At 43.6% G+C, this 23,692-nt stretch overlaps 1 protein-coding gene across 3 annotated transcripts in view; it reads left to right on the top strand.

Annotated features, from left to right (window-relative positions):
- Positions 1–13,831: 13,831 nt before the first annotated feature.
- ASAP1 (ArfGAP with SH3 domain, ankyrin repeat and PH domain 1) overlaps positions 13,832–23,692 on the top strand; it is a 360,432-nt gene continuing 350,571 nt past the window's right edge. The window contains exon 1 of one of the 3 annotated variants that reach the window (XM_064268087.1): positions 13,832–13,878. The gene's annotated coding sequence lies outside the window, so the exon portion shown is untranslated. The remainder of the gene's footprint in view (positions 13,879–23,692) is intronic. The other 2 variants (XM_064268086.1, XM_064268091.1) reach the window with 2 other exon arrangements.

The raw sequence follows: 23,692 nt of genomic DNA, 5'->3' as shown, positions 1-23,692 counted from the left end.
TCTTGTCTGCCTTCCTTGGAAAGCAGGAACAGTCATTGTTTGTCTTTGCAGACCGTGACCCAGAAGAATTTGAGCGTATCGTAGGCACTTAACAAATGACTTTAAACAAATTCAAATTCATCTTGCCCACAGCCATGCACAGAGCAATTGGTTAATAAAAGTGGGTTCCCTTTCCTTTCCCCACAACTCAAAGTTGCCATCTGACTTAGGAAAGCACTCACTGAGCGTACATATAGAGTGATAAGTAAGTTCTTTAAATAAACGTGAGTGCTGGCAGCACAAAAAACAAAGCAGGGAGCAATTAGCTGTGACTGTACCAACGAGACTGCAGTTATCTGACAGTCTTAATTACTTATAGTTTTAACTTTCCGGAGTGATTACTAGAGCTGCCTGGTGCCCCCTCCTTTACCAGGTATTCCCATTTGAACGCCTCTCTGCCAAAGCAGGTGATACAGAGAGCTGGGAATGCAGGCAATTGGCCCACCTCCGGTGGCGCTTAAACCTGGACCTCTAGTCTTTTTTGTCTCTTTTATTCAATATGTCTCAATGAGAGTTTCCTATGGGCCAGCACTGTACCTGGCACCGGGATACAGGGTGATCAAGACTGGCAGTGGCCCAGCTCTTTTACAATTTACTTACGCAGGGGGAAGGGCAGATGATAAGTAAGCAACCAAAGAAATGTGTTGTTGATGTTGTTACTGATCGCCATCAAGTCAGCTCTTACTTGTAGCAACCTTAAGTATGACAGAATGAAACATTGCCTTGTCTTTATCTTCATGATCATTAATATGTTATCTTGTATCAGCTTCATCTTCATGATCGGTGGTATGTTTGAGTCCGTTGTTGTAGTTACTGTGTCACTCCATCTCATTGAGGGTTTCCCTTGTTTTTGATGACTTTCTACTTTATCAAACATGATGTCCATTTTGAGCAGCTGGTCTTTCCTGATGATGTGTCCAAAGTAAGCCAGTCAAAGTGTGAAGGAGCTTTTAAAAAATGTAGGTGCTTGGCATGAGAAGAGACTTCTACCATCGTTGCAGGCTGGGCTCCATTTTTGCTGATTATTCCTTATTCTAAGCTGACATTCAAAAGTTAGCTAGCCATCATACCTCAGGAAGCCTTCGGCTTCCCCTCCCACCCTTCATCTCACAGCATGCTCCCAAGAAAAATATTCACTCAGGTTAGTCCTCCGTAAACTAACAAGATTTTAACTGACTCTAACTTTATGATTAACAGAACAATGCTTATGGAAGCTTGGAATTCTCCGATGTCTGTTAAAGCATGATTTTTGTAAATGCCAACCAATCAGAAATTTTTCCCTGTAAGTTCCTGGATTTTCTCTACTTAAATTCTGTGAAAAATTCCGTTCGCTGTAACACTTTTGTGAATCCTCACAGAGTGCTGCCTGATCTGGATTGCTTTATTTCATCAATAAAACTCTTTGCTTTAATTTTAACAGAAGCCCCAGTTTGCTCTTTGACATTTCTCAGTGCCAGAAGTGGGATTTCGAAGGTACATTGCCTGCAACAACCCTCCAAGGGCTCAAGGACCAGGCTTCAGTACCAAAGCAGGGCTGTTTGGGCTTACCTCTCTGCAAACTTCTTGGGGGTCGCCTCTTGAGTTTCAAGCTCAGCTTTCTTGTGTTGAGCTCTTCACGAATTATTGAAGGATTCTAGCTTCATTTAGTCCTTGTCTGTTTCATTTTGTCTTGTCTGTTTTCATTCTGTCCCTTGCAAGAGTTTGTTTGCCTCCACAAATGGTGGCAGTGTGAGGCTTTGGTTCTATCTTTTGCAAGAGTTTGTTTGCCTCCACTGGTGGCAATAGTGTGAGGTTCTGGTAAATTACTGTCCTAGAAGTTTTTGAGTTTGTGGAATCTTGAGCTCTATAAGTCACAAAAACAAAGGGCAAAGATGACCAGTAAATGTCAGTAGGGTGGTCACCAGCCATGAAAGATGGTTAAAGACTTCTGTGTCAGAATAAATTGGTTCAGGGGACAGGCCAGAAGGAATAGGCTGCCATCCAGTCACAAGACAACACCCCTGCAGCAAGGCACATATTGGTTTAAACAACACACTGTCCAAACCTCATGGTAGTTCCCATCAGGATTTTACTGAGTCTGAGAACCTAAACTTTGAACAAACTCAAACCTTCTCTGAAAATGGGAAATGCTGTGTCTGGGGGCATTGCAGAGCTCCCTTAGGAGACTACTGCCCAATATATAGACAAGCATTATGGCTCTGCCACTTGCTTTTACCTATCTGTTTGGCATAGTCTCATTAAGGACAGTCTGGAAGAAAAATGTGGCCACTCTGGAGTTCTTTTGAACTTTCTGAATTAAGAAGCTTCTAAGAAACATCAAGAAAGCAGAATTGCTTTCCTGCAGGTTACTGTGTATGAATTAACAAAACAAAAACAGGGAGCTGGAATGAAAAAGCTTTGCTCCTATCTATCCACCCCCTTTATAAATCTGGCCTAGTATGGACAATGAGGGTACTTTCTCATTAGAAAAACTAGTATGTTTAAATAAGAGATTAGGTCTTCAGCTGGCAGAATGAATAAGGTTCAGAAGGAATAAAACCAAACTTTTAACCTAATTCTTAACATCCTTAATAAATAAGGCTGGATTTCCCCTCTACCAGGACACTGGTTTGAGATTCAAAACACTATAAACCAAAAAAAACCCATTTCCATTAAGTCAATTCTCACTCATAGCAACCCTACAGGACAGAATAGAACTTCTCCATAGGATTTCCAAGGAGTGGTTGGTAGATTTAAACTGCCAACCTTTTGGTTAGCAGCTGAGCTCTTCACCACTATGCCACCAGGGCTCCTTAAAACACTATACCCAGAACCCAGTGCCCTACAAGAAGTAATTTACAATTTCAGTGATCACTTTAGGAAAATGAGTTCCCATGTGCATTGCCTTTTCTTCCCCCTGTGGAGCTTTGATGCTCAGGATATGTCAATCTATCTAAAAGATGCACTAAATATTTTACTTAATTGGTATAACAAGACCTTAAAGTAGACCAATTATTTTTAAGTGGCCTCTCTAAAGGATCCTATAAAGTATGCAAAAGACATAGTTATGAAACTATAATGATTCCCTTCCTCCAGATTGTACTATGAAATTGTTGTTGTTGTTAGGTGCCGTTGAGTCAGTTCTGACTCTTAGAGACCCTATGCACAACAGAATAAGACACTGCCTGGTCCTGCATCATCCTCATAATTGTTGCTATGCTTGAGCCCATTGTTACAGCCACAGTGTCAATCCATCTAGTTGAAGGTCTTCCTCTTTTTCACTGACACTCTACTTCACCAAGCATGGCATCCTTCTCCAGGGGCTGATCTCTCCTGATACTATTAAATTAGATTATAATATTTCTGCAAAGAACATACTCTGATTAGTTTAATAATAAATAAGCACTTATAAGTTTAGTAATACTAATATTCCCAGGAATTAATAGAAGTGATTTTGTTCTAACAAAGGTTTTTTATGTTTTGTGTTATGCCAACCTTAAAAGCAGTTTAAAAAAAAAGTTTCTAAGTAGCTTAGGTTATATTATATGAAATGTGTTTTATTTAGGGGGAAAAAAAAACAATAACTTTGTCCTGAAAAGAAGGTTCCTGAAAAATTACAGTGTCTTTTGTCTTTCAAATTACTTAGGTCAGGTCAAACATATGTAAATGAACTGAGGTTGCACAAATTTTCTTGATTATCAGGGAGGGGCTCCACAGAATCTGGCTTCCATGGTCCCACCCTTATGGCTGCAGCTTACCTATCTAGTCCCAGGAGAGCTATTTTGAAACAATTCAGTGGCCTTTTCTTTGAATGATTTTTCAAAAATATAGAATTCAATTTGTAGTAGTTTATTTTTTAAATTCAAGTACTAAAATTTAAAACAAGTTATTTTTAGAAACAGCAACAAAACTATATTGTGGTTTTTCACTGTAACTAACTGCATAATGTAAACCTAATTATTTTATCATGGTTTATATTTTGCATATTTGCTTTATCTTATGCTGCTGATTTTTTTTTACTGAATTTGTGTGATTTTGTTTATCGAAGCAACTACTGTGTAGTGACTTGACTATCATTAGTTATTTAAGATTTTTATAGTTTTTTCTATTAGAATTTATTTCAGATGTTTTGTTCACGATACTGTCCTTCACAATTATGTGCTTATCAATGAAATAACCCCAAAGGAGTGAGTGAAAATAAGCTTTAGCAAGTTATATTCAGGAATAACTACAGTAAATGATGAACATGTTAAGATATCTCCAATATTTGCCAATTGCCATTGCTAATTTAGTTACAACTGGTAGAGTGTCCTACATGAATTTTGTCAAAGTCTTCATCACCTAAATGAGAAAACAACTCAGAGTATGTCTTTTGAAGATGCTGGGCATCTACCACTACCCTTCTATCCTCCAGCCCATCCCACAAAAGTAGCACACAGCCATGTATAGAAAATCGTTTTCTAAGAACTGTTTTTTTACATTAAGCAGAGCAGGCATAAATGGTGGTTATTTAGTCTGAGTCTTTCATTTTTTATACTTGATTTTCAACACAACACACAATGTAGATGTTAAGTACTGAAGAATGGTGCTGCTCCTGGCAAGTGTACTTTAACTGTGTACATTTGATATCTGCTGAATTATTTCTTTATAGATGAATTGTTCCTAAGTAAAATGAAGCCCTGGTGGTGCAGTGGTTAAGCATTCGGCTGCTAACCAAAAAGTTAGTGATTCGAATCTACCAGCCACTCCTTGGAAACCCTATGAGGCAGTTCAACTCTGTCCTATAGGGTCACTATGAGTCAGAATCGACTTGATGGAGATGGATAATAGGAGAAAAAGTCATTGAAGTCTCATTATCTCCGAAATACATTGCCTGTAATGACCTTAGGTACATTTCGTTACCTTTGGAACAGGAGGGATTTCACATAATGAAATGAGAAATGCATACTTATGTCAGTGGCTTGGTTCTAGGCAGAAAACCCATTGAAATGAGTAAGCAATAGGAGTGAAAGCAAATACAGCTGAACATGTGACATCTGAAGGTTTGCTTGGCCTGAATTCACATATGGACTGCAAATGTTAATGTGCAATATTTAAGATTAAAGTATATTAGCCTTTTTATATGTTTTGAAATAACAAATTTTTTTTGATAGTTTAAAGCCATGATTTCCACCTTCTTTTGAAGTTGTTGGTCTTTTTATCCACCTCTTCCCTACTCAAACAACACAACATATTAATTTTTTAGGCCAATTAGGGTTATGAAACTATAACACCACTTGAACTGAGAAACAGGATTGGATCCATGATTTAAGAAAAAAATTGAGCATGAATGTGTTCTTATTTTATATTAGCTTGATAATTAATTAGCTTTATTTTCTCTAAAAAAAAAAATTAGATTATTTCACTATTGCACTTTAACAGCTGGCAGGTTTTCAGAGGATTCCATGTCTTATATTTGATTGTTGATGAGCCATCTCTATTGATAAAGATTTTGGTTAAACAAGGAAAACCAGGTATTCTTATAGTATCATTTGTTGTAAATGTCAGCTGCAACTTGCCAGCCAGCATGTTTTTGTCAAATTCAGAGAAAATAAACTCTTGTTTCTTAATATAGATTAAAATAAACTGTATCCTGAAAACAAAGTCTTTTGTTAAATGTTACATGCCCTAGGTTTTTAAAATACAGTGTCTACATACAACTTTCATTCTTCATTTAAGCCCATTAAACTGAATATATGTATATAAGCATGTATGTGTGTATTAGAAGCTTTTTGAATCTTTAAACCCTCTTAAACATTGTTTTTTGAAATAGTAATTACAAATAAAGTTTCTATCAAGCAGTAACTTCTGTAAAGCCACCTTGCTTATCTTGTAATTTTGGCTTTTCAACTTTATACACAGAAACAGAGCATCTCAACTCTTTCCGTACTGTTTGCTTATGCACCTGTGGCTGCTGTTATTTCCTGATACTCGTTCTTCCTAGTTGGTCAAGGCATGTGTATTCGGTGCAGATTCCTAAGAGAAATGTCAGTTCTTAATGAGAAGGTGACCACACAACCTCTGCTGGATACAGAGAAGCTCAATTGTATGTAAAATATATGGAAGAGATACAAGAGCCTTCCCACAAACAGATATATGCACACCCATGTTTATTGCAGCTCTGTTTACAATAGCAAAAAGCTGGAAGCAACCAAGGTGTCCATCAACGGATGAATGACTAAATAAATTGTGGTATATTCACACAATGGAATACTACGCATCGATAAAGAACAGTGACGAATCCGTGAAACATTTCATAACATGGAGGAACCTGGAAGGCATTATGCTGAGTAAAATTAGTCAGAGGCAAAAGGACAAATATTGTATAAGACCACTATTGTAAGATCTTGAGAAATAGTAAAAACTGAGAAGAACACATACTTTCGTGGTTACGAGGCGGGGAGGGACGGAGGGAGGGAGAGGGTTTTTTATTGATTAATCAGTAGATAAGAACTGCTTTGGGTGAAGGGAAAGACAACACTCAATACATGGAAGGTCAGCTCAATTGGACTGGACCAAAAGCAAAGAAGTTTCCAGGATAAAATGAATGCTTCAAAGGTCAGCAGAGCAGGGGCGGGGGTCTGGGGAACATGGTTTGAGGGGACTTCTAAGTCAATTGGCAAAATAATTCTATTATGAAAACATTCTGCATCCCACTTTGAAATGTGGCGTCTGGGGTCTTAAATGCTAACAAGTGGCCATCTAAGATGCATCAATTGGTCTCAACCCACCTGGAGCAAAGGAAAATGAAGAACACCAAGGCCACACGACAACTAAGAGCCCAAGAGACAGAAAGAGCCACATGAACCAGAGACCTACATCATCCTGAGACCAGAAGAACTAGTTGGTGCCCGGCCACAATCGATGACTGCCCTGTCAGGGAGCACATCAGAGAACTCCTGAGGGAGCAGGAGATCAGTGGGATGCAGACCCCAAATTCTCATAAAAAGACCATACTTAATGGTCTGACTGCGACTAGAGGAATCTCGGCGGCAGTGCTCCCCAGACCTTCTGTTGGCACAGGACAGGAACCATCCCCGAAGACAACTCATCAGACATGAAAGGGACTGGTCAGCGGGGGGGAGAGAGATGTTGATGAAGAGTGAGCTAATTAAATCAGGTGGACACTTGAGAGTGTGTTGGCAACTCTTGTCTGGAGGGGGGATGGGAAGATAGAGAGAGAGGGAAGCTGGCAAAATTGTCACGAAAGGAGAGACTGAAAGGGCTGACTCAATAGGGGGAGAGCAAGTGGGAGAAGGGAGTAAGATGTATGTAAACTTACATGTGACAGACTGATTGGATTTGTAAATGTTCACTTGAAGCTTAATAAAAGTTAATAAAAAAAAATATATATGAAGACTTAACCACTTGGTATTACTTAGGCAAAGGCTTGCACAACATTTTGAGATACACATCTTGATGGCATAGGATAACTCCTGACAAATTTGAAACTTCATAGAATGCCACAGAAGCTTTTTTCCCACCTTGTGAAGGGGAAGATGGAAATACAGTAAAAAGGTTTTTACGTGTTAAGTTATATAAAATATGTTCTCAGAGCAGGAGAAGTGCCTGATTTTTTTTCTGGGTTAAAATTCATATGTCAGTGATGTTAAGTCATAATTTTTTTATTATTGTTATATTTTGCTAATTTAGTTGCAACTTTATTTCTTTTAAATCTGGCATCATCAGAGCCAATGGTTTAACCAAAGAATTCACATCACATACTCATGAAGTTTTTTTTTTTTTGAGACTTGATAATCTTAGTTTATTCTTGGTATACCCTGGTGGCATAGTGGTTAAGTGCTACAGCTGCTAACCAAACGGTCAGCAGTTCAAATCCACCAGGCACTCCTTGGAAACTCTATGGGGCAGTTCTACTCTGAACTATAGGGTTGCTATGGATCGGAATTGACTCGATGGCAACGGGTTTGGGTTTTTTATATCCTGATTATTTAATCTTATGTTTTAGGATTATTATATATTATGTCTAAAGTGCTTTAAAAATAAGGTTGATCATTATATTTGGAGATATTGTGGTCTAAAGTTCTTTTTTGTTTTCAAATTGACTTAATTTGGCTTTGTATTACTTTTATAATATATTCTTATCAAGTCTTTCACTTTTAAGATTATTTTAAGTTAACCATGACCATTTTAAATTTGTCATCTGTAGATAATTTTACTTTGCCTAACCAAAACATTTCAACAGAAATGGACAATGTCAGACTTATGAAGAAAAAAAAAAAAAAATGAAGAGGACTATAATATTTCAAATGAGGATGGCATTGGACTAAATCAAGACTTCCAAAACTCTTTATGGAGAAACTAACAGACTGTTGTTGATCCAGAATTGTATGGAACCAAAACTAACTACATAAGACTGGGTAAACTAAAAGAATTACTATAAAGTTTTTATAAAAATATTGCTGATGTTCAAATTTCTGTTTTCTAAATACAAGGAATCATTTTTATTTTCCTTTCCCTTTTTCAATAAAAGAACTGGTTATTTCCGTGACTAATCACATTATGTTCACTGCAGAATATCCTGTGGATCAAAAGATATATGGCACATGTCAAACTTCAGACTAAATATATTCAGAATGATTTGAACAATTCTGCCCATGGACACCAAGAAATGCAATAGTTCTCCAAAATCAAATGGTCCTCTACATCCTTACTACTGAACAAAGAAGCACCTATGCTATTATTATTAAAACTGATTGTTAATGTTGAGTTTTAATGATACTGTTGCTTCCTGAACTGATATTATTCTCATTTTTTATAATTTTTCTCCTTGTCTCCATTATTATAAAATGCTGCATCTGCCACACTTAATTCCATCTTGAAAGAATATTTTTCACAGGTTAAAGAAGCCTTTGATGACCAGAAATTAGAACCTCAAAATCTGTGTAATATTGCCCCAACTGAAAGGCTTCTTAGAAGCTTGCTAGAAAGGTCCATTCTTGGTCCTTCTTGCTAGCCCATGTACTGCTAAATTGCAGGAAGTTGGGGCTTGGATTCCCCTGTCTCAATAAAAAAAAAAAAAAAACAGATTAAGTGTCCCTGGACTGTTCAGCCTCCTAAAGGACTTAAGCTGCAGTTCAGGCAGAGGCAGTGGACAATCAATCCCAGGATGGTGGAGCAAGACTTTGTGTAACCTGCTGAAGTTTTTGGACTTTGTTTCTTGATTACTGGCATTCTTATGGTGGTTGATTTATGGCATGCTTATTATTTTTTTTTTATAGTGTTATTCCTTGTTTTAATCTTTTATTTTTTTTAATGTAAGTGTTGAAATTGTTGGACTCTGCTTAATATTTATAGACTATGAAATAGTTTCGTTTTACCAACTTGAATTTATTTCCTAATAAGTTTACCGTTATGACTAAAGGAGGTGTTTTGCTTCATCATACATGTTATTTTTTTTATATTTGCTTATTGTATTACTTTGTAGTTAGTATTTTTACACTGTGAAGTCTTTCTTAACTATTCTCTTACTGTATATCGTGACTCTTAATGATGCCTGACATGATAATGCCTTTGTTAGATTAGCTCAATCAGTAGCGAATGCTGGTAATCTGACTGACTGTTAGATTGGCCATCAAATCGCCAAAGCTAGGCATACTAATTCAGGTCCTTTAGTTATGCCTGTATTTAACTTTAGCTCTGTACCTGAGTCAGCTGTAAGCCCTAACATTGCCTTTAAGTAGGCTATATGTGTCAAGTTATGACACCTTTCAGATTTATTGACAGGTCTGCTAGAAAGCTACCTGGCTTCACTACCCCCTGTGTCCAACTCCACTTCTATTATTATTTTTAGTTGGCTACCTACTGAAATTAGTTCTTGGCTACATTCAATTACAAACCAGATTAATTCTCTTAATCATTATAATTATCATTATAGGATTAATCAAATGTTTTATGAAATATTTTTCAAATGCAGATACTCACAATGTGATACTACTTACTGTGCAAAAGACCACGTATTTTGAAGAAAACAGCATTTCCTTAAAAAATAACTTAGCTCTTCACCTTGGCCTGTGTTCCCCCGCCAAGGTTTCCCATGAATTCAACCATGCTCTTTTTTTTTTCTTATACACCCCTTCTTAAAAGATCACAGAAGCAGAGATCCAAGCTATGGTACGGTGGGTGCCTGGCTATCTGCATGATAGTGACCAGGGTCTTGAAGGCTTATGAAGGTAAGTGGCCACCAATAAACAGATGATGCCCAACTATATGTCTGGGGTCTTAAAAGCTTATCTAGAATAGGGAGCCACCTAATAAACACACCATCTATAACCAACGAAAAAGGCCCTTGTAGAAGATGAGTTTCTCCTTTATGGGCTACGTGAGACCTGCTTACCCTGAAGATGAAGCTCCATACATAGTAAGGCAAAGAGTTGGTAAATCCATGCAGAAGAAGGCACTTTTCTAATAATGACCAGCAAATTTCTATAGACATTCTTAATCAAAAAGCTGGTAGGAGGAGAGGGGGGAAGAGAAGCTGTGAAAGAACTTTTTAAAAAATCTAGGTGCATGGCATGAGGAGAGGCTTCTGCCAAAATTGCAGGTTGGACTCCATTTTTGCTCTCTACTGCTTATTCTGAGACATTCAAAAGTCAGCTAGCCAGCATACCCCAGGAAGTCTGCAGCCTCCACTTCTCCCCCTACCTCTCACAGTGTGCTCCCAAGAAGAATAGTCACTCAGGCTGGTCCCCAAAATATCCACAGATTAACAAGATGTTAACTGACTCAGACTTTATGATTAACAAAACAATGTGTATGGGATCTTGAAATTGTCTAGCGTCTGTTAAAGCATGATTTTGTAAATGTCAAACAGTCAGAACTTTTTCCTTGTAAGTTCCTGGATTTTCTGTACTTAAATTCTGTGAAAAATTCTTTCACCGGAGTACTTTCGTGAATCCTCATGGAGTGCTGCCTGATTGGGTTGCTTTGTTCCTTCAATAAAAGTCTTTGCTTTAATTTTAACAGAAACTCCAGTTTGCTCTTTGACAAAAGTTTCATCATCCTTGCTTCTAAGGAGAATTCTGGTTGTATTTCTTCTAAGACTGATTTATTTATTCTACTGGCAATCCACGGTATATGCAATATTCTTTGCCAATACCACAATATGAATGCTTCAGCTCTTCTTCTGTCTTCCTTTTTCATTGTTCAGCTTTTGCATGCATATGAGGCATTGAGAAGACCATGATTGCTTGGGTCAGGTACACCTTAATCATCAAAATGACATCTTTGCTTTTTTAAAACTTTAAAAGAAGTCACATGCAGCAGCTTTGCCCAATGTACTACGTAGTTTGATTTTTTGGCTGCTGCTTCCATGGCATTGATTGTTGACCCAAGTAGAATGAAATCATCAACAACTTCAACTTATTCTCCAACCAAATAATAAAATAAATGAAATAGTGACAAGGGCTATGAATCAATAAAACAGTGCATGTGATGTGCAGGAGAGTGGAGATGCCAGAGACAAGTATATCAAGTAGCTGAGGAAAGTCCTTCTGAAGAGCTGACTTCTGGGATATGAGCTGAGTGCCGAGACTCGACCATTGGGGATTTTTCCAGGCAAAGGGAACAATAGCTGCAAAGGGCCAGAGGCAGAAACTGGACGAGCCTTGGGTGCGTCCCACTGCTTCTGACCACTGAAAGAGTTGCAGGAAAGATGACAAACTTGGGTCTAACACTGAGGTCTGGTGCTTACTTGGAGAACCAGTACCAGTAGCTGTTGAGTTGATTCAGACTCATGGTGACCCCATCTGTGTCGAAGTAGAACTCTCCTCTATAGGTATTTCAATGGATGATTTTTTGGAAGCAGATTGCCAGGTTTTTCTTCGGAGGCATCTCTGTGGTTGAACATGAACCTCCAACCTTTTGGTTAGCAGCAAAGTGTGTTAACCATTTGCACCACCCAGAGAACAGAAGCTGATACCCAACTTTCAGTTCTGAAAAGGTTCATTTCAAGCTTTTGTTTTCACTCACGGGCAGGTTGTTCCCTTTTCAAAGTCTGAGTAAAGGAATCTGAAACACAGCAAAACCACCAAGTTGTACCCTCTAGGTAGAAAACCCCCAAATGTGGCATTTCCATGGAAAATCATAATGAATCATTCTCACTGGTCACCCTGTCTAGGCCTGGCTGGGCAGAGAATAACTTCTGTTTTCCTAAACTTTGTCTTCTTCAGACTTTTTAACAAACCTCTCGATGTTCAGACTCAGGTTAAGAACAAAACCCCAAATTCCGTGAGATTTGCAGGGTTTCAGGTTTCACCAGAAAGGGGTTGCTGCAGCCACTAACCTTTTGTTCTGCAGAGAGCGATTTCTGAAGGACTGCAAAGAAAAATAATCACCCGGTGATTAGGAGGGAAAAGGAGTTCTAAGGGGAGAGACCGCTGGCCCAGGCTTTGTAGGAAGGTGGGGACATGCACAGTGCCAAAACCAAAAACCAAACCTGTGGATGTGGAATCAATTCCAACTCACAGTGACCCTACAGGACAGAGCAGAAATGCCCATAGGGTTTCCAGTCTTTATGAAGCAGACTGCCACATCTTTCTTTCTTGAACGGGCTGGTGGGTTCCATCTGCGCATCTTTTTTGGTTAAGCAGCTCGGGGCTTAACTGCCCTACCCGGGCATACCCCCCAAATTAAAATTCTCCTTTCCCTAATCGTTCTCAACTACAACGGCAACAATGGTTATCATTTATTTGCATGTTTGTAATGCGTCAGTCATTGTCTAAATACTTGGTCACCCCATCTCACGTTTGAGGACACTGAGGCTCAGAGACGTTAAGAAACTTGTCCAAGGCAAACAAAAACAAAACCCACTGTCACCGAGTCGATTCCGACTCAAAGCGAGCCTATAGGACAGAGTAGAACTGCCCGGTAAAACTTCCAAGGAGCAGCTGGTGTATTCGAACTGCCGACCTTTTGGTTAGCAGCCATAGCTCGCGGTAGCTCTGAACCACTGCGCCACCAGTAACACAGTTAGAAAAAGGCAAAGGCCAGATTCCAATCCAGGTTGTGGAGTCTTGTGTCCATACTATTAACCACTATCCTATCCTGACCTGGAAAGGCCCTGTCCCCCTTCGCATTGGGCAAAAATGAGGAAATTAGGAGAGAGGAAGCGGCGAAAGGAGGCTGATAGATGTAATCATTTTTTAATTGAAAGTCGGGGTGAAGGAGAGGGGATTGCAAGTCCAGCCTCTGAGTGAAGGGAGAGGGGTCGAGACATTTTCCGGGGTCCCGGGCCTTACAACGGCCCTTCCCAAGGCCAAGGCTGTATCTGGATAAACCCCACCCCGCCCACCTCTGCGCGAGGAGATGGCGGGCCCGCGGCCCGTGGGGCCGAGGACGGTGGGCGTCCCACCCCGCCCAGTGCGCCCCCGGTGCCCGCCGCGCCCCGCCTCCGTGCCGGCGGCCCAAGGGTTAAGGCAGGCGGGCGCCCCCCGCCGCGGCGCGCCGCCGGCCGGGAATGCTTAGTCAGGATTCCGATTTCCTGTCGAAGTGTTTGGATTTCCTGGAGCCCGCGCCCTCCGCGCCGCGCGGGATCGTCCGAGCCGCCGCGCGTCCTGCGGCCTCCCGCCCCTCCGCACATGGTCGCCCGCCTCTTCTGCGCCGCGCTCGGTCCCGCGCCTGGCCGCCGCCGCCGCGGGCGGGCACTCTGCGCTCGGGAAGCCCCCGGCCCCGCGCCTCCCGCCCCGCGGGTTTCCACAGCTGCCTTCCTCTTTCAGCTCCGGGAGCCGCGAACGCCCGGCGGAGGGGTGCCGGGGCGCGGGCGCCCGCCATGGAATAATGCCCAGCGGCCCGACGGTCCCGGTGAGTGGCGGGCGCCCGGGCGGGCTCAGCGGGACCAGGCGGGGGTCGTCCTGCGCCCCCTCCCCGGCCCCCAGCACGGAGCGGTTCCGGGACCCTGAGCCTGGCGAGCCTGGGTTCCATTTCCAGCAGGGCACTCCCTCGGCGGGAAGGGGGCACTCTGGGATCTGGGGGGGCGCGGGCGCCAGATGGGCTCCGCAGAGCCGGGCGAGGCCGAGCAGAGCCTCTGCGTCCCCTTCCCGCAGGGGGCCCAGGCGGCGCGCCTGGCGGCCCCCGCTCACAAAAGCACCGAGGTGGGGCGGGTGAGGCCACTCGGGCCATTCTGCGCCCCCCTCCCGATGTGGTGACGGGACTGCGCGCCCCGGGCCAAGGCGCGGAGGCGCGGGCGCTGGCCGCTGCATTGTCTCCCTGGCGCGGTGGAGGAAAGTTCCCCGCGGTTCCTGGGAGGGCCGGCCCGGCCACCGCCTGCAGCCCCCGGCCCCCGACTCCCGCCCGGGCACTACGCTGCCAGGCAGGCCCCAGGCCACTTGCTTAAAGCAAATGAGACGAAATGAAATGGGAAAAACCCCACTTGGGGCTTGGCGTTTGCTCAGGGAAGACAAGGGAAGTGGCTTGTGTTTTACCCTTTGTACCGTTTTGGGGACCTGCTGCGTTTTCTGAGAGACGTGAAGTTTAAAAGAAAAAAGCAACTCGCTGGTGCCCGGCCTTCTGCGGTTTCGTACCTCCTGAGAGTTAATCTCGGGCACTCCTTAAGCGGTTTCCTTTAATAATTTCTTTTTCCACTAGCTCAGGGAGACGGACAGCCAACTCCAGACCATGGATAAGTTGATCTCAGTTTTACCTATACTAATCAGAAGGAATAAGAACTTTCTCCACCATGTATCCTTATAACTGGTCTGATTGTCTTAGCATAATTGATGCCAGTCAGTGGGATGGCAGCCAGGGACGGATTGCTGAGTAATGTTTTGGAACTGTAAAATTTAACTCAGTTTTCAGGCCTGTTTTATTTCTTTTGCAACCTGCATCCCAAGACCTTTCCGTTTCGCAATTGGAGGCCCACGGTATAGCATCCAGAAGATCCAGGCCTTCTGGGAACATCCAGCCTCAACAGTTTAGAGAGAAAAAAGGATTTTAGAGGAAGTCTGGCCCAGCCTCTTCTTGCACAGAGGAGGGGCCCTGTGACTTGCCTAAGGATGCACAGCCAGCTGGTGGCAGGACCAGGAATAGTCTTCAAGTCTGGAGACTCCCAGGGTTGTATTCTTTCCAGTAGGGCAGATTATGGTCTGTCAGCCCCAGAGTGGGCTTTCGAAATCTGTCTTATTTGCATCATAAGCTTTATGGCTTTAGTGCCTTCTCTTGTTTCGTCTTACCTGTTCTTGCTGCTATTTTCCAAATATGCAGTTATCTCAGACTGCGTATTTTGAGATAGGTTGTTAAAAATTCTCTAAACCTTCCTGTTCTGAGATTCAGCACTAAATGGATTTGAAATGTACAATGCGTGGCTTATTATATGGAGATTATGGGAACTCCCGAGTCCAAAAAAAGGCAGTATCTTTGCACATAGTGTACAATGTGATGTTCTCTAGACTTGATTTTCAGCCCTCCTGTTTCTTGCGAGCTAAGCAGTCCGTCTATTCTCCCCATGAGAGCTCTGAGTGGCTGGTTTTTCATTTTCAGTATGTGATAATGTTGGAGAGAAAGGACTTTTTTGAGAACTTGGCATTTGGTGAAGGAAACTGAAATTCCCTGCACTTCCCCAGTCCTCATCACCCACAGTAAGTCAGAGTTTCACAATCAGTCCGAGACTTTGGCCCCCAAAATGGATGTGTGTGTTCAAATCAGACCCTCCCTCATGAGGACCCCTTGCAGCTGGCACCCCTGCACTGTGTCCAGGTGGCTGAGGTCTGGAGGACAGAAGGAAGTACGTGTTACCTAGGATGACGTTGTTGCTAATTTTTCCCGCCGGATTCTCAGCTGTATTTGACTGAATCCTGCTGCCTTGTCCTCATTATTCCCTCCTGTGTTTCCTCGACTCACTTCTTGCACAGCCACTGTATCTGGCGTGGGCTGGGGAAGAAGTCCTTTCTAGGGTTTGCACAAATGATCACCGCCTAAGCAGTGACATCATCAGGGGGTTGTGGCGGGTGCAGACCACACCAGGTGACACTGTCAGAGGGGGTGACACCCAAATGACTTTCTGTGAAATTTTTGTGCAGTGTTTCAGCATGAATTTATTATTTTTAATAAAAGTATCCCTGTAGTTAGTTAGAACAACAAAAACATTTTTCATAAGCCCAGCTTATGTGTATCAATATACCCACAAGGCTAAAACTTTCTGAATCTCCTAATGCGCTCTGGTTGGATCTGTCATTATTACCCAATTACAATGACACTTTGAATCACGTGTTTTCATCTGCACGCACTCCAAGCACGCACTCTTGCTGCTGGTGTTTTTTTAGCTGCTGATTTTGTCAAATTTTCTGGTGTTTTAGTTACAATATTGTGATAATTAGTATGGGATGGGGGGACACCATGAGTTACCGCACTGCACTGGGTGATACCAACCCTAGTGATGATGATGGGTACATTTATTCAGCGCTTGCCATATGCCCCAGACCTGTTACTTCCTAAGAAGTCCCAAGGAAGAGAGAGAACCCATTTGGGAGTTCCATTTGTGCCCAGAAGAGCCTGCACTTCTCAGAATCACCTGGAATTCAGAGTTCTTTCATTCATTCTTCCACAAACATTTGCTAAGTGCAACCCCTCCCATGGGAGGTACCAGTCATGCAAAGATGAATTTGTTGTGGACCGTTGAGTCAGTTCCGACCCACAGTGCCCCCATGTGACAGAATAGAACTGCCTCATAGGGTTTCCTAGGTTGTAATCCTCATGGGAACAGATCACCAGGTCTTTTCTCCCACACGTAGGAACTGCTGATGTTTCAGTTCACCACCAACCTTTCAGTTTGCCACTAAGTGCTTAACCTTTGCGTACCCGCTTTTCGGGGCCTTCTGTTTCCAGCCTCCTCTTTCATTGTCAGCCTCACACTCTCTCAATTCATCCATTCAGCCACCATTTACTGAGTTCCCTCTGTATGCTAAGTGCATTGTGTGAAATACTTGTGAATGCAGTGATGAACAATGTAGAAATGGTCCCCGCCCCCACGGAGCTCCTTCCAGTGGGGGAGCTAGGCAAAAGCAAAGAAGCAGATAACTTCTAAAATTGAATATTGTGATACTTATAATCAAGGACACAAGAAAAGACTGAAATAATGACCAAAGGTGGGGTCAGAGGCCCTAGTTTTGCTGGGGAAAGGCCTTTCTGATCTAAATATTGCGAAGGAACCAACCAGACAGAGAGGTTGCAGAGGAGGGCCTTCCAGGCAGAGGGATCTGAATGTGCAGTCCTCTAAGCACAGAGGATATTGATGTGTTCCAGGGAGAGGGAGGGAAATCAGAGGGCTAGAAGGTTGGGAGTTATGGGGAGACTGGCATGGGTGAGGTTTGAGAGGCAGGCAGGGGCCGCTTCACACAGAGCATTTGAGGCCATGCTGGGGAGGTCTCCCCATGAAGTACAAAGGGGAGCCATTGGCATTCTTAGGAGAGATAACAGGATCTGATTTACATTTTTAAGAGGCCATGTTGACTGCATTTTGAAGTGTGCGTTGTAGGGGTAAAGAGGGAAAGCAGGGAGACTAGTTAGAGGCCATTGTCATAATCCAGGAGAGAGATGATGGTAGGTGTCTTAGTTACTTAGTGGCGCTGTAACAAAAAATACTATAAGTGGGTGACTTTAAAGAACCGAAATTTATTTTCTCACAGTTCTGAAGACTAAAAGTCCAAATCAGGATCTTGGCCGTATTGATTGCTTCTGTGGCCCTCTCTCCTAGTTTCTGGTGTCTGCCAGCACTCCTTGGTGTTCCTTTGCTTGTAGATAGGCCCTCATATGGCATCTGCCTTCCCCGTGTGTATCTTTGTGTCTATTCTGCTCTTTTTGTAAGACACCTCTTAGAAGTGATGAGGTTTAGGACCCACCCTACTTTGACATGACCTTAGCAAAAGAAAGCCCCTATTCCTGAACAGGGTCACATTCACCTACAGGGTTTAGGACTTCACCATAACTTTTGCGGGGGGCGGGGGAGGTAACAGTAGCTTAGACCAGGGTAGTAGCAGTGAAGGTGGAAAGAAGTGGATTGTTCCTAGTTAGATCTTGGAGGTAGAGTTGATGGGATTTGGTGATGGATTAAGTGGGAGTGAGGCAAAGGGAGAAGTCAAGGATAACTCCTAGGGTTCTGGCTAGGTGCGTGGTGGTACCATTTTGGGAGACAGGGAAGGCTATGGGAGGAATACATTTGTGAAGAAAATCAAGAATTCTATGCTGTCTAGGAGTCCCTGGGAGGTACAAATGGTTAATGGGCTTGGCTGCTAACTGAAATGTTGGAGGTTCAAGTCCACCCAGAGGCACCTTGGAAAAAAGCCCTAGTGATCTACTTCCAAACAATCAGCCATTGAAAACCCTGGGGAGTGAAGTTCTATTCTGATACGCATAGGTTCACCATGAGTCAGAATTGACTTGATGGCAACTGGTCCACTGGCATATTCAAAACAAAAACCAAACCCGTTGCTGTGGAGTTGATTCCAGCTCACAGCAACCCTATAGGACAGGGTAGAACTGCCCCACAGGAGTTTCCAGGGAGTGGCTGGTGGACTCAACTCCCAACCTTTTGGTTAGCAGCTGTAGCTCTTAACCACTGCATCACCAGGGCGTCACTGGTATATTGGCCATGCTAAAATTAGAGGTAGCTACGTGGATATTTCAGGAAGGCATACCCAGAAGGGTTATGGGCTAGAGACATTAATATGGAAATGGTCAGCCTGAAACTGAACCGCCAGAGTGCTATTGTTGCCAGTACCCGTTCTGATGGTTCATTTCTCTGAGCTCTAGGTTATCATCTGCCCCCTGCCTGGATGCTGTTCTGCCCTCCCAGGCTAGCTCGTGGGCATCTTTTAAATGTCTTTGTGTCTTTATCTCCCTAAAGATGCCTTTAACTCCCTCCCCCACATTCAGATCATACGGTTTACCTTCACCATAATGTTTAATTGAAGTTATCCTTTTATAGTTTAAGTTTATATAGTATCATATATATGAGGATATTTGGTGGTGCAGTGGTTAAGAGTTCGGCTGCTAACCAAAAGTTCGGCAGTTCAAATCTACCAGACCCTCCTTGGAAACCCTATGGGGCAGTTCTCTGTTCCGTTGGTCGCTATGAGTTGGAATCGACTCGACGGCAGCGAGTTTGTACATATATGAAAAACTTGGTGCAGGCCCTGGCACACTGTAAGTGCCCAACAAATGTTAGCCATTATTGTTAGTGATGGGGGAATGGTAGACAGGCATATAAATAAAAATTACATTAGGATAAGTGGTATGTATGATAGCATATTAGTTTCCTACTGCTGCTGTAACAAATTACCACAAATTTAGTGGCTTAAACAACACAAGTTTATTTTCTTACAGCTCTGGAGGTCAGAAGTCTGACGAGGGCCTCGGGGCTACAGTCGAGGTGTCAGTAGGGCTGCATTCCTTCAGGAGGCTCTAGGGAAGAACCTCTGTCCTTGCCTTTTCCAGCTTTTAGAGGCCCCCTTGATTTGTAGCCCCTTACTATCTTCAGGGAGTCCCTGGGTGGTGCAAACAGCTGCTGTCTTAGTTTTCTAGTGTTGCTGTGACAGAAATACCACAAGTGGATGGCTTCAACAAACAGAAGTTTATTTTCTCATAGTCTTTAGTAGGCTAGAAGTCCAAATTCAGGGCATCAGCTCTAGGGGAAGGCATTCTTTCTCTTTTGGCTCTGGAGGAAAGTCCTTGTCATCAATCTTCCCCTGGACTAGGAGCTTCTCAGCACAGGGACCCTGGGCCCAAAGGACGCGCTGCTCCTGACATTTTCTTCTTGGTGGTAATGAGGTCCCCATGTCTCTCTGCTTGCTTCTCTCCTTTGTATCTCAAAAGAGATTGATTTAAGACACAACCTGATCTTGTAGATTGAGTCCTGCCTCGTTAACATAACTGCTGCTAATCCCATGTCATTAACATCATAGAGGTAGGATTTACAACACATGGGAAAGTCATGTCAGATGACAAAATGGTGGACAATCACACAATGCTAGGAATCATGACCTAGCCAAGATGACACACACTTTTCAGGGGCACAATTCAGCTAACTGAAAGGCTGCAGGTTTGAGTCTACCCAGAGGCTCCTCAGAAGAAAGGCCTGGCAATCTACTTCCAAAAAGTCAGCCGTGGAAAACCCTGTGGAACACAGTTCTACTCTGACACACATGGGGTCACCATGAGTTAGAATCGACTCCGTAGCAAATGGTGGTGGAGGTGGTCCATCTTCAGAGCCAGCAACATAGGAGGCTTGTCACGTCTTTGTCAGTCCTTGTCACGTCTCATCTCTCTGATTTTCCTTCTGCCTCCCTCTTTCAGTTGTAGGAACCTGTGTCATTACATCGGGCCCACTCAGATAATCCAGGAGCATTTTCCGTTTTCAAGGTCAGCTGATTAGGACCTTAATTCCACCTATAACCTCCATTCCCCTTTGTCGTGTAACCTGACATATTCACAGATCATGGGGATTAGGACGTGGACATCTTTGGGGGGCTGTTATTCTGCCTACCACAGATGGCAGATGAGGATGTGATGGGAGCCCTGGGGGAGAGGCTCCTCACCTGGTGGGGGAGGGAGGATCAGGGAAAATCTTCCATGGGTGGGAGTCAGTCTCCATTGTGTCCTCACTGCCCACCCACCAGGACCATTCCTCGGTGCCTTCCTTCCTTGAAGCTCTTCTCTGAGCTGGGCTTTCTGCGGGGAGCTGGAGTTGAAGACTCACCTCACTGTGTGTTCTTCAGGCTGCAGCTGAACACTCTCAACCCTGGGACGCTAGCTGTTCTAACCCCCCCATGAATAAATTACATTTATCAACCACAAAACCCCTCTACTAGCCCACCCCCCTCTCATCCATTCCCAGGAAGGGCTGGAGAGGGTGAGGGGTCGGAACTCTGGTTTGAAGTCTGTTATCGCGTGCGGTCGACTCTATATGACAGAGTGGAACTGCCCCATAGGGTTTCCTATGCTGTGGTCTTTACAGGAACAGATCACCAGGACTTTCTCCCACGGAGCTGCTGGGTGAGTTTGAACCACCAGCCTTTCAGATAGCAGCTGAGCGCTTAGCTGTTGCACCACCAGGCCTCATGGTTCGGAGTCTACTGTGGTCGATTTCCCAGCACAGCCATGAATCTCAACACGTGTGCCTTCTGTGCAGCCTAGAACTCGAGTTCCAAAGCCACCGCTAGTGTCCCTAACCACAGCCAGCCCTGTTCCAGGGGCAGGCCATTGGCCATATGAGAGGTCAGGCAAGAGCTGTGTAGCCAGACCAGGACAAATCCACCTGAACCATTAGGGGAAAACATAACTGGAAGGCAGAGTGTGGTGGAGTGTGGGCGGGGCCGTCTTCTGAGAGTGAGGGAACCATTCTATGATGTGTTGTTCAGCCATGCCACTGTGAGTGGGTAATTAAGACCATATTTCTAAAGCCCTCTTAGTCGTTTGAAGGAAATGGGCTCCTGTCCCAGATACTCCCCGGAAGTGGACGCTTTCCCAAGACCCTTGTGAGGCCGCATGAGCTCTGTGGCCACCAGCATGCTGGGATGCGAAGGGGCAGAGGTTGTTAGCCGCTTGGGATTTCCCTGCTGCCCTTTTGGTTTACATCCCCTGGAAACGCCGTGGACTAGCTCGCCTTGGAATATTTTTGGCATTTCCTCTTCCTCCACCGCCCTGAGTCAGGAAGTGCGAAGGTGCACAGAGTTAGGAAAACAAGAAAAGTTGGTAAGCGATGTCCTTTCAGTGGAGGGGTCCTGTCTTAGTCATCTAGTGCTGCTACAACAGAAATGCCACAAGTGGATAGCTTCAACAAAGAGAAGTTGACTCTCTCACAGTCTAGTAGGCTGCAAGTCCAAATTCAGGGCATTGGCTGCAGGGGAGGGCTTTCTCTGTCAGCTCTGGCATGAATCTTCCCCTGGACTAGGAGCTTTTCTGTGCAAGAACCTTAGGTCCAAAGACAGGATCTGCTCGTGGCACTACTTTCTTGGTGATATGAGATCCCTACTCTCTGCTCACTTGTTTTTTCTTTTATATCTTAAGGGATACAAGGTGGTGCAGGCCACACCCCAGGGAAACTCCCTTTACATTGGGTCAGGGATGTGACCTGGGTAAGGGTGTTTCATCCCACCCTAATCCTCTTTAACATAATCTAATCCTGCCTCCATAACCACAGGCAGAGATTAGGATTTACAACACATAGGAAGATTATGTCATTCATGAAATGGAGGACAGTCACACAATGCTGGGAATCATGGCCTAACCAAGTTGACATATTTTTGGGGGACACAATTCATCCATGACAGGACCCAGTTGGAGACTGGTTTGGGATAAAGAAAAATGTACATCAGTGCTACTGCCAGATGCAGCAGGAGCTATGAAAAACCAAGCCTGTGTGGATCCCCCGTGGGCAGGACAGGCAGAAGAGCAGCCAGCCTGAACACCCACCTGTTCTTTGGTTCTGGGAGGTGATTGCAATTCCCTCGTCAAGGCTAGTCAAGAATTTACAGTCAAAGCTACTGCGTTTGTAAAGCTTTACCTGTGTGTAATAACAACAGCAACAAAAAACCCAAACCCATTGCCACTGAGTCGATTCCGACTCATGGCAACCCCATGTGTTACAGAGTAGAGCTGCTCAACAGGGTTCTCTTGGCTGTAATCCTTATAGAAGCAGATCACTAGGCCATTTTTTCATGGTGCCGCTGGTTGTGTTTGAATTGCTAACCTTTTGATTAATTGTTTTTAGTTGCCATTGAGACAGTTCCAGCTCTTCAACTCACTAGCCAGTTCCGACTCTTCGAATTCATATAGCCAAGTACAAATCCTTTGTGCCACCCTGGGACCTCTCTGTTACAATCCTGTGTTCCTATTTCATTGTATCTACATAATTATCCATTCCAGTAAATACAAAAAGGGTGTTCTGCCCTGTCTTTGTAATTTTTCTCCTGTGAGCTCTGTGACCTTGAGTATGACTCAGTGGAATGGACGGGAACCAGAAGACTCAGGGGTCTGCTACACTGACTATCTCGTCATGTGGCATTTCACATTTACAACAACAGGAAAAAATCTACTATCCAACTCTTTTGTGCATTAACGATGTACGTCTGGCAGTAATGCTGAGGTGGGAGGTGAGAGTAATGCTGGCTTTGATGTTAAGTTTATGTATCAGTTCTCCATGGTTTGGTAGTTATGTAATGATACAATTTGGCATTTTTGTAATGATGTGACTTGGCAGTTACGTAACAATGTAGTCATCCTCCATTTGTGATCTGACGTGATCATCCTCCATTTTTGTGTAATGCTGATTTCACATAACAACCTGGTCTTTGGAACCTAACCATGTCGGTAAGTGAGGAGAGGGTGTGCTGACCACAATTGAGAGTGAGTTTCTTCCTTTTCTACCCTTCCTTCTGTGGTTGCACTTACTATACTGTCTTAACTGAGTTAATGGAGGTGAAGTACCTGCAGAAGTTTCCATAAGTGGTTGCCATTAGTATAGCTCTCGTCTTTGGCAATATGTGTACTCGTACGCTTGCCTCACCTGTCAGACTGAGCATCTTGAAGGGGGGAACTGCATCTTATTCTTCTTGTTCCCATTCTGTCCAAACTTGTCGCCGTTGATTCTGACTCCTGATGACCCCATGTGTTACAGAGTAGACCT

Source organism: Loxodonta africana, chromosome 14, assembly GCF_030014295.1.
Source record: "Loxodonta africana isolate mLoxAfr1 chromosome 14, mLoxAfr1.hap2, whole genome shotgun sequence".
Classification (NCBI taxonomy): domain Eukaryota; kingdom Metazoa; phylum Chordata; class Mammalia; order Proboscidea; family Elephantidae; genus Loxodonta; species Loxodonta africana.
Note: the sequence above shows the minus strand (reverse complement) of the source record. Positions and strands in the feature narration are given on the sequence as shown.